Source organism: Ictidomys tridecemlineatus, chromosome 6 (genome assembly GCF_052094955.1).
Source record: "Ictidomys tridecemlineatus isolate mIctTri1 chromosome 6, mIctTri1.hap1, whole genome shotgun sequence".
Lineage (NCBI taxonomy): Eukaryota > Metazoa > Chordata > Mammalia > Rodentia > Sciuridae > Ictidomys > Ictidomys tridecemlineatus.
In genome coordinates, this window is record NC_135482.1 from 136785568 (window position 1) to 136794916 (window position 9349).

The 9349-nt window shown below is 37.2% G+C and overlaps 1 non-coding gene across 1 annotated transcript; it reads left to right on the forward strand.

The window, feature by feature from the left end:
* Positions 1–1014: 1014 nt before the first annotated feature.
* LOC120888780 (U2 spliceosomal RNA) lies at positions 1015–1204 on the forward strand. Its single transcript, XR_005732467.2, has one exon. It is a non-coding gene; the product is annotated as a U2 spliceosomal RNA (small nuclear RNA).
* Positions 1205–9349: the final 8145 nt, after the last annotated feature.

Sequence of the window (9349 nt, forward strand, 5' to 3'; positions counted from 1 at the left end):
CAGTGTCCTGCAGGTCCAGGCCCTGTGAAGCTTTTCCATCCCATCTATTGCTGTACATCTTGCTTAGAAGATTCCAGCCAACTCTACTGCTTGTTTACCACACCAAAACCCTGTTCCTCATTCTGCTCCTTTGCTTATGTTATTCCTTTTTCCTAGATTCCTTTTCATTTCAACCAACTCCACATGGAGTAAATCTCCTCTTCTCTCCTATATTATTTCATGTAGCATTCTTGACACATTTAGCCATTTTCCACCTTGTGTAACTGCTCTAAGGGAAGGCTGCATAGCATGGCAGGAACCACTGTAGCGTTTTGGGGATCAGCCAGACACCAATTTTATATATGACCTCAGTGTCTTATTAGCTAAGTGGTCTTTGGCACTTCTTTTTAACCTGGATGAGCCTTGATTTTCTTATCTTTAAAATGGAGAGAAACTTTTATATAAGATTCTTCAACACTCTGCTTGGCACACAGACACTAATACATATGAATTTCATTTTCAACAGAATTTAATTCTAGATTTGCTTTCCAAGGAGGTACATGCCACCTCCAAATATTGGAGAAAAATGACTTCTATTGTTTTAATGTTAAAACAATAGAAGAAATAGGTATACAGGACACACAGCAGAGTTCCTGGCACAGAATAACCCTACCAAATGGTAGATCTATTATTGTTATTGTTTAAGAGCATAAACTTCACTAAGAAATGGCTTGTTTACCATTCTCCTTTGAATTGCTGCCAGTATTTAGGAATGTCTACCAGTGTTCAGTTGATCCTCAACTATTATTTGTGAACTGTATACTTCCATATTGCTGGGACCAGGCTTGTGAAGAAATCATAGGGGCCATGTTGTAGGTTTTATTTCTGAATGAATAAACACTTTTAAATTTGGCACCCACTTCAACAACAACAAAAATAAAAATATGCATAGTAAAGCAAAGGAAAAAACATTTAAAAAATTCTCCTTTTTTAAAAAAATGTGATTTAAACACACACACACACACAAACACACACTTTGCTTCTTGACCTTTTGGCTAAGATCAATTGTAGTATCTGTTCTTAACCATTTAATATCTGATACAGTCTCTATTTGAAGACAATATATTAAATGGACTTTTGGAGCAGGGAGCTAGAATAGGAACTAGTCCATTCTCTCTAAGCATAGGATTGGTGTTTCGAGACCTTCAGAAATGATGCACACCCTCAGGGGACTTAAAACATAAATAAATAGGTAAACAAAAAGAGGACACATAAAATTTACCATAATACCCGTTTGCAAGTGTAGAGTCCAGTATTGTTCTGTGTATTCACATTGTTGTGAATGTAGTTCTACCATTCTCTACGTCTTGCAAATCCGAAACCATATACCCATTAAACCACAATTCCCTTCTTCATTCTCCCCCAGCACTTGGCTACCACCATTCTGTTTTCTGTTCCTAAGAAGAAAACATTTTTTAAAGGAAACAAAAGAGGAGCATTCTATTATGACTACTTCATCCATTAATTATCATAGGAAGTGGTGGGGGGAAGGAGAGATGTCCCCAGCAAAAGCAGCCGGTCACATGCTGAGTTAATGAGACCGAAACTTGGAGAAACTTGACTCTTGGCTGGAAAGCCAGGGATGAATATCAAGCCCATCTAGGAAGCAAGAGGTGGAGTAGTGCGGCAAGGCCAGAGTCAGTGTCTGGATATTAGAGAAAGGCCAAGGACTGAATTAGGGGAGATACCAGAACCACATTCTCAGTGCAAACATAAGACACCAACAAGAAGACAGGAAGAAAAGGAGAAAAGAGATAAAGCGAAGGGCAATAAACTTAAGTCCTTATGGTGGGTCTCATTGTCAGGGCATCTTTTAAAGGACCTGTCATGAGCCTCGTGGGCCATGCTGCCAAGAGCCTATGGCTTACATCCCAGGTTGGCTGAAGGAGCAGCAGATGAGGGAGGAACCCTTCCCACTTCTCCCTTGATGGGTTGGTGCTTATAAGAACTGAGGGTCAGAAATCTTTTCACCTGATTTCACCAGTATAAATGTATTTCTTTGGAGGAGTGAAAGAGAAGTATTGAAAAACATGAAACCAAACAGGATTTGTCTAGGTCCCACCCACTTTTAGATGGGCCTGCTGGGAAAAGAAGGTGCTTAAGGAAAAAAAGGAAACCCAAAATCCTCTAAAATGAAAATCATGAGCCCTAGATTGTTTTCCAGTTCCACCCAGTCTTTTTATATATGACCTTTGGCTGGTCCAATCTACTGGCCTTTGTTTCCCCTTAGGATCAATTTCCTTGTAATTTTCAAGGACTTTGTATATCAAGCTGATTCATTGAATGAAACCAGATATTTTCTTATTCTTGTATGGTGATGATGTTAGTGTTTTAATTTTTTGAAATTGTTCCATGATCTTTTTTAATATTTATTTTTTAGTTATAGGTGGACACATATCTTTCTTTTATTTTTATGTGGTGCTGAGGATAGAGCCCAGTGCCTCACGCATGCTAGGCGAGCACTCTACCTCTGATCCACGATCATTTTTTAAAAAAATTAACACTCAATGGTGCTTGTATCTGCAAACTAAGGACAATCCAAAAAAACAACACAAAATGAACCTTATTAAATCAATTAGCTACTGTAAGTAAATCAATCTCTGGACTATGAAATACAGAAGTGGCAAATTTCCTCCTTTGGGAAGTCCATGTGGGCTAAGGGGACTGGAGAGACCTAGAGCAGGTGACAGGCTCAGGCAGATAGATGAGAAAGGCACCATTCATTCTGCAGTAAGGGAGCATTTGAAATACAGTGACAAACAGACACTCACAGTCCTTTTGTTCTTAGAGCTTATGGTATAATGAGGGATAAATAAGCTTATATTTTAATCTGAAATTAAGCCTTAAAAATGATCCCCAAATGAAACAAGATGGTGACACCCCGTGAAAAGCTATAGGAAGGTAATAAACAGCAGCAGTGAGACCCAAAGAGAGGAAAGAAATGTGTCAGAATGGAGAACCAAGGTCTATGTAATGAGCAAATGAGGACATGATTTATGAGCTGTCTTTGCCAGCTTCTGCTTTTATGTGTAGTCACCAGCAGGGTGCTCAGTGTCTGTGTGGAGGAGAGGGATCGAATCTAGCCACCTTCCCATGGCTCTGCCTTGACCCCTCTTCTTCCCATCTTACCTGAAGTACCCACTTTAGTTTTCTATTCCTGCTGTAACAAATCACTGCAGATTAATTAGCTTACAACAACATGAATTTATCACTTTACTCTTACAGAATTCAAATATAGGTCTCACTGGGATAAAATCAAAGTGCCACCTTAGCTATACCCTTTCTGAGGCTCTTGGGAAGAATTCATTTCCTTTCCTGTTCCAGCTTCCAGAGACACACCTTCTCTGGATCCTGGCTCCCTTTCTCCATCTTCAAGAACAGTGAGGTAGCGCCTCCTTGACTCTACTTACTAATTCCATCTCTTTTTCTGATCACAGCTGAGAAAATTTCTTCATTTTTAAGTTAATGATTAGATTGGATACAGTCGCATAATCTGGGGGTACTCTCCCCATCTCAAAATCACGTCTGCAAAATCACTTTTGCATGTAAGGTGACATAGTTACTGGGGATTAGGACATGACCATCTTTAAGGACCACTTTTCTGCCTGCACGTAGACGTCATGAGAGCTTTGGGGTTCCTCATGGAAGAATTAAAGCCTATCATGCCCGACAAACTTTCATTCCCTCAGCTGTTCACTGGAGGAACTTTGGAGAAAGTAGTGAAAGGAATTAATTCTCAGTAAAGTTGTAATGGCTGACACAGTCTAGAATCTCTTCTGTTCTTAGATTATAAAATGTAACCAAAAAGAAAACTTTAATAACTTGTATTTCTGACTGCATTCATTTCTTCTTCTTCTCCTCCTCCTCCTCCTCCTCCTCCTCCTCCTCCTCCTCCTCCTCCTCCTCCTCCTCCTCCTCCTCCTTCTTCTTTCTTTTTTGGTACCAGGGATTGAACTCAGGGGTACTCAACCACTGAACCACATCCCCAGCCCTTTTTTTTTTTGTATTTTATTTAGAGGCAGGGTCTTACTGAGTTGCTTAGTGCTTCACATTTGCTGAGGCTGGCTTGGAATTAGCAATCCTCCTGTCTCAGCCTCCTTAGCCACTGGGATTACAGGCATGTACCACCATGCCCGACCTAGTATTTACTTCTTGATTTCAATCAGACTGTTATCTTTTGAGTAATTTCATAATGGCATGGAGGAGAGAGAAGATACAATTTAGAGTCTTTCTTCTGCTACAGGGAAGGGAGGTGGGGCGGGGAGCCTATAGGACATTGCTTTGCCTCCCTTAGCCAGTCCATTTTGTTTGGAGCTGAGATGCAAGCCACTTTTGTGGGGCTCTTGCCTTAACATCTAAATAAATTCTTAAAGTCTATTCTCTCTTAAAGAGAAACTATGAATGAAATGAAAATACCCATTTTGACATTGCCTGATGCAAGAAATTTAATTTCACTACTCATCCTCCCTTTATTTTCCTCCTCCTGCCCCTTATTCTTCCTCTACTCTTCTGATCTTCCTTTTGCACCTTTATTTACTTATTTTTTTGATTGGCACTTTCTACATAAAGGTGACTTTCCCTTGGCACATTTATATATGCATATAACATGATTGTGTTAAATTCCTGCCATACATCCTCCCTTTTCCTGTCCTCTCATTCTCTACCTTCTACTCCACTCATTTCCCCTATATCTTTATGATGGCTAATCCCCTATTACCACCTTCTTTCCCTTGATTTACTCTATCTTCCATAGATGAAAGAAAACATTTGACCCTTGATTTACTTTGTCTGGCTTATTTCCCTTAACAGGATTTTTTCCATTTCCATCCATTTAAATGGCAAATGCTCTTATTTCATTCTTTATGGCTGAGTAAAACTCCACTGTGCATATATAACATATTTTCTTGCTCTGTTCATCTATTCATAGCATTTGGGCTGATTCCATAATTTGGCTGTTATAAATCATGCTTCTATGTACACTTAAGTGGCTGTATCATTATACTGTGATAATGTTAGTTCTTTTGGATAAATAGCAATGAGTGGGATAGCTGGGTCATATGGTGATTCCATTCCTAGTTTTTTCAGGAATCTCCATACTGCTTTCAAGAATACTTGTATTAATTTGCAGTCCTACCAACAATATCCCGTAGAGTTTTTATGACAAATAGACATTGGTTCATACTAAATGACTTGTCAAAGAAATAATTCAATCATGTTAATTTTCATGTGTGATTTATGAACTTTGTTATAGGAAAGGCAATACATAGTCATATGAACCCTTTTATTTAAGTATTTAGGGATCTCAAGAAGATACACTGGACGGAAACTAATATTTGTTTCAATAAGCACTTACTGAGATTCTCTTATACACTAGAAACCATGTTAGGCACTAAGATACAAATGAAAACTGTTTTCCAAAATGATCAGCCAGGACACTATTTGTTTCTCTACAAAATCAACAAATGATGGGCCTTTAATTTCTTGAGGCACACATAATCAATCACAATTTTCATAAGCACACATGACTATCTGCTTGTTTGTGCAGTAGTCTTATTGATACAATAACTTAGATATAGAGCTCTGGTGATGGTTTCTGAATTCATAGCTAAGCCAATATTTAACTATAAAATAATAAAAAACATAGCAGTAAAAACTGAACTGGGTTAATTCATGATAATTAATCTCTGGGGTATTTTTTTGAAATGTTAACTGCCTACACAGAAAAAGAAAATAAAGAATCATTTGCCAAGGGAGGAGCAAGCTTGAAGATAAATGGAGCACAGACCTCTCATCTGGATGATGCTTTGCTCTGTTCATATCCATCTGATGCCCTGGGAGCCTTGCTATTTCCTCAGCTTAGAATGATGGCTTACATGTTGCCATGAGGTGATAAGTAGAATGAATAGTTTTAGAACAGTGGACACTAGAAGGGCTAGGGAATGGGGTGAGGGAAGATGGAAATCTAGGAAAATTAGTGGAGGCCTAGAAATGAGAAATTGGGGGCAGGAGAGGTAGTCAACGATAGAAAATGAGCCAATGGAGATAAGGAGAGAGAAGGGAAGAAAAATAAATAGAGTGATAATGACAAAGACCATGTTTTACAGATAAGAATGAGAGGGAAAAGGGAAGTAGGCAGAGGAAAAAAGAAAAAGTATAAGAGAGGCTTCAACGACAGAATCAAATGCTTACAATACTCTCTCCAATGCTGGTTTCTGGGATCAATATCTATTGCTGCCATAGCCAACTGACAACAGAGACATGGGCCTGTTAATAAAGGGTCTATTAATAAAATACCAATTCTGAGCAAGGGCACTGCCTCTCAGTTATGTCTGTGAGCCAAGCCAAACAGCTTCATTTCATTAGCTTTCCAGAAAGCCTATCTCTGCCCTGCCGCCATCTTAGCCTTGACTCGTGGCTTCACTTCAGAAATTGAAGCAACAAAAACTGGTTTTCTAGGCTGCTGGGGTTGAAGCTAAGGTGGACCATGCCTTGCTAGATGCTCCTCTGCACCTTACAAGGTAGAAATCCAGCCCCACATAGAGAAATGAATAACATTCAGCTTCCCTGACAACCCATTACAGAAACAAATCATCCTCTGCCTCTTCCTTTGAGAACAGAGGTAGAATGGGTACTCAAGAAATCAGAGTAAGAGATTGAACACAAGCAAAGGGAACTTTATCATCTCATTTAGCCACTGATCTCTTCTCTTACTCAGAAAAATCTCCCAAGAAATATTGCCTAAAACGTGTTGCATAGCGTCTTCAGATGGTACATTAGACTGTCAGTGTTGGGGAAACAATGTTACCTGTAGGGTTGAGTAGGATATGGCAAAAAATTACCCCCAATTTTGTTTCTGCTTAAAAGACTTGACTTTTATTAACATATTTGAAATATAAAATAGAACAAAGTAAGTGTTTGGCACATGGTTGTTTTTAATATAATTAATCAAATCATGGGCTAAGCTTTGCATAATAGTGTTGCTGAATTATAAGAGAATTGACATCATTCTTAATATTAAATTTTCCCACCACTGGGACATTCATACATCTCTCCTTGTGAGAACTTCTGAAAGGTCCTGTATACTTTTTAAAGATATATTTCTAAGTATCTTATATTTTTGTTGCTAGTATTTCATTTATAAAACACTTTTCTGGTTTTGGAGAATGTGAAGACAAATTTTTGCTTTTTGAATAATGATGAGTCTCCTATAGCCTCTCTGAATCCCCTTATTTGTTTTGGGTTTCTGCAGATTTCTTGCAATTTGTGTACTTTATATTATCCATTATAATGACAGATTTTTTTTTCTTTTTTTGTCTTTCCTTACTGTGCTGGATAAGATTCCAGTTTAAGTAGTTTATATTTTCTTGTTTTGTATTTCCATGTTTTAATGGAATGCTTTAAATTTTTCCTGTAATATTTGATGTTTGTTATGGATTATCTGAAGGGCACTGTCGGGATGAGGAAATCACTCTCCAACTTTTCCAATAATATTTATCAAATCAGAAATTCTTAAATTTGATCCATTTTCCCTGAAATCCATTAAGATAATCATGATTTTTCTTCTATAATGTAGAAAATATATTTAAATTTGAATTGTGGAAAATATGTTTAAATAAATGCATTGCTAGATTTGGCTTACTCTGTTTAAAACAAAGTTTCTATTTATGAAAATGAAGGAGATTGAAGGATAATTTTTCTTTCAAATATTGTACTTTTCTGATTTAGGGGTCAAGTTTTACATGAACCTATAACTGAGAGTTGGAGGGGGGGGCTTTCTCTCTTAGTGTTTCCTGGAGCAGTTGGATATGAAAGAGATTATCCAACTCATGAACATTTGGTAGAAACAGATGTTCTGGGTAGTGCCATGTGTGTATGTGTGTGTGTGTGTGTGTGTGTTTGTATGTGTGCTCGCGCACGCGCGCATGCACACACACACTTGTATGTGAAGAGGTATACTATTCAGGTGTATTATATTTTCCATGAGTCAGTTTTCATAAGTTATTTTCTTCCCGGAAATTGCCACTCACTCAGTTATGCATATTTAGTAGCAATATAATTGATAGTGCTTTCTTATTATTTTCTATCTGGTCTTCATCTGCAGATGTGTCTCTCTTTTAAACTTCTAATATTGTTAATTTTTTCTCCTCTATTTTTTTTAAGGAAAGTCACCAAAGATTTATCTATTTTATTAGCCTTTAAAATATGCTATTAACTTGGTGTTTTTTTCTAAGACATTAAATATTTTTTTCAATAATTTCTTCTCCTTTGCTTCTTTCAATTTTTTTGGTTGTCTTTTTATAGCTTCTATAATTGGCCACATTACTCATTAATTCCCATAATTAGTTCATTTTAATATAATCCTTAAACCTAAAACTTTCATTATGATTTTGGTTGCTTCCCACAAATTTTAATGTGTGATATTTTTAAAATAAATTTCTATCCAGAGTATTTTGTAATATATATATCCTACATCGTAATTTCTAAATGTATGTTTTTTTTTAAATTCAGGTATGTCTCCATTCCCAATTTATAATTTGTGTTGTAATCAGAAAACATAGTTATCCAGAACGTGTCATGGATTCTAACTTGGATGAAGCTGAAATGCTAGCTAGTTTGATTCTAACGCACACTTTATACATCTGTTATATTTCTGAAAGGAAATAAAAGGATCGTGCATTCTTCTGGGAAGTATAAAAAAATGGAGAACAATGAAGTGTCCTGATAACACCACCTATAGGAAAATCACTCCTTTAAGAAACCTTCCATGAAAACTCCCCTCTTTCCCTTCTCATGCTGGTCCTAACTCCTTGCTCATTAGGGTCAGCAATTGCAACAGTTACAAATTATAAATTAACATTTATCTTTACACACTAACTTCTTGGATTTTTCTTACTCAAGTGAATGGTGCTTTCCCTTTCTAAACAAGCAGAATACTTTCTCTTCAGACCTGACATCAGATTGTGAATGTGTGAGAAACGGTATTACAATAGGGTTAGTGGGTGACAAATACAAAGTACCCCCAATTTTTCAGTACCTACTTTAAAATGGACAAAACTTGATTTATACTTAGTGAAGGAATGAAAGCCCCAAAGCCTCTTGGCTTTGAAAAATATACAAGCCTATTTTCATTTCTCCTCCCCAGGAAGGAATACAGCCAGCCAGTTGGATAATTATTGCTTGTGTTTTTTTATTTTAAGACTGGAAGTGATTTCAGAGATCAGCCATGTCTTTTGCTTAACAGATGAGGAAACCGAGTCCCAGAAAGAATTTGTCCCTGATCAGTCTCCCTTGTTTCTGGAAAAGTATTCAG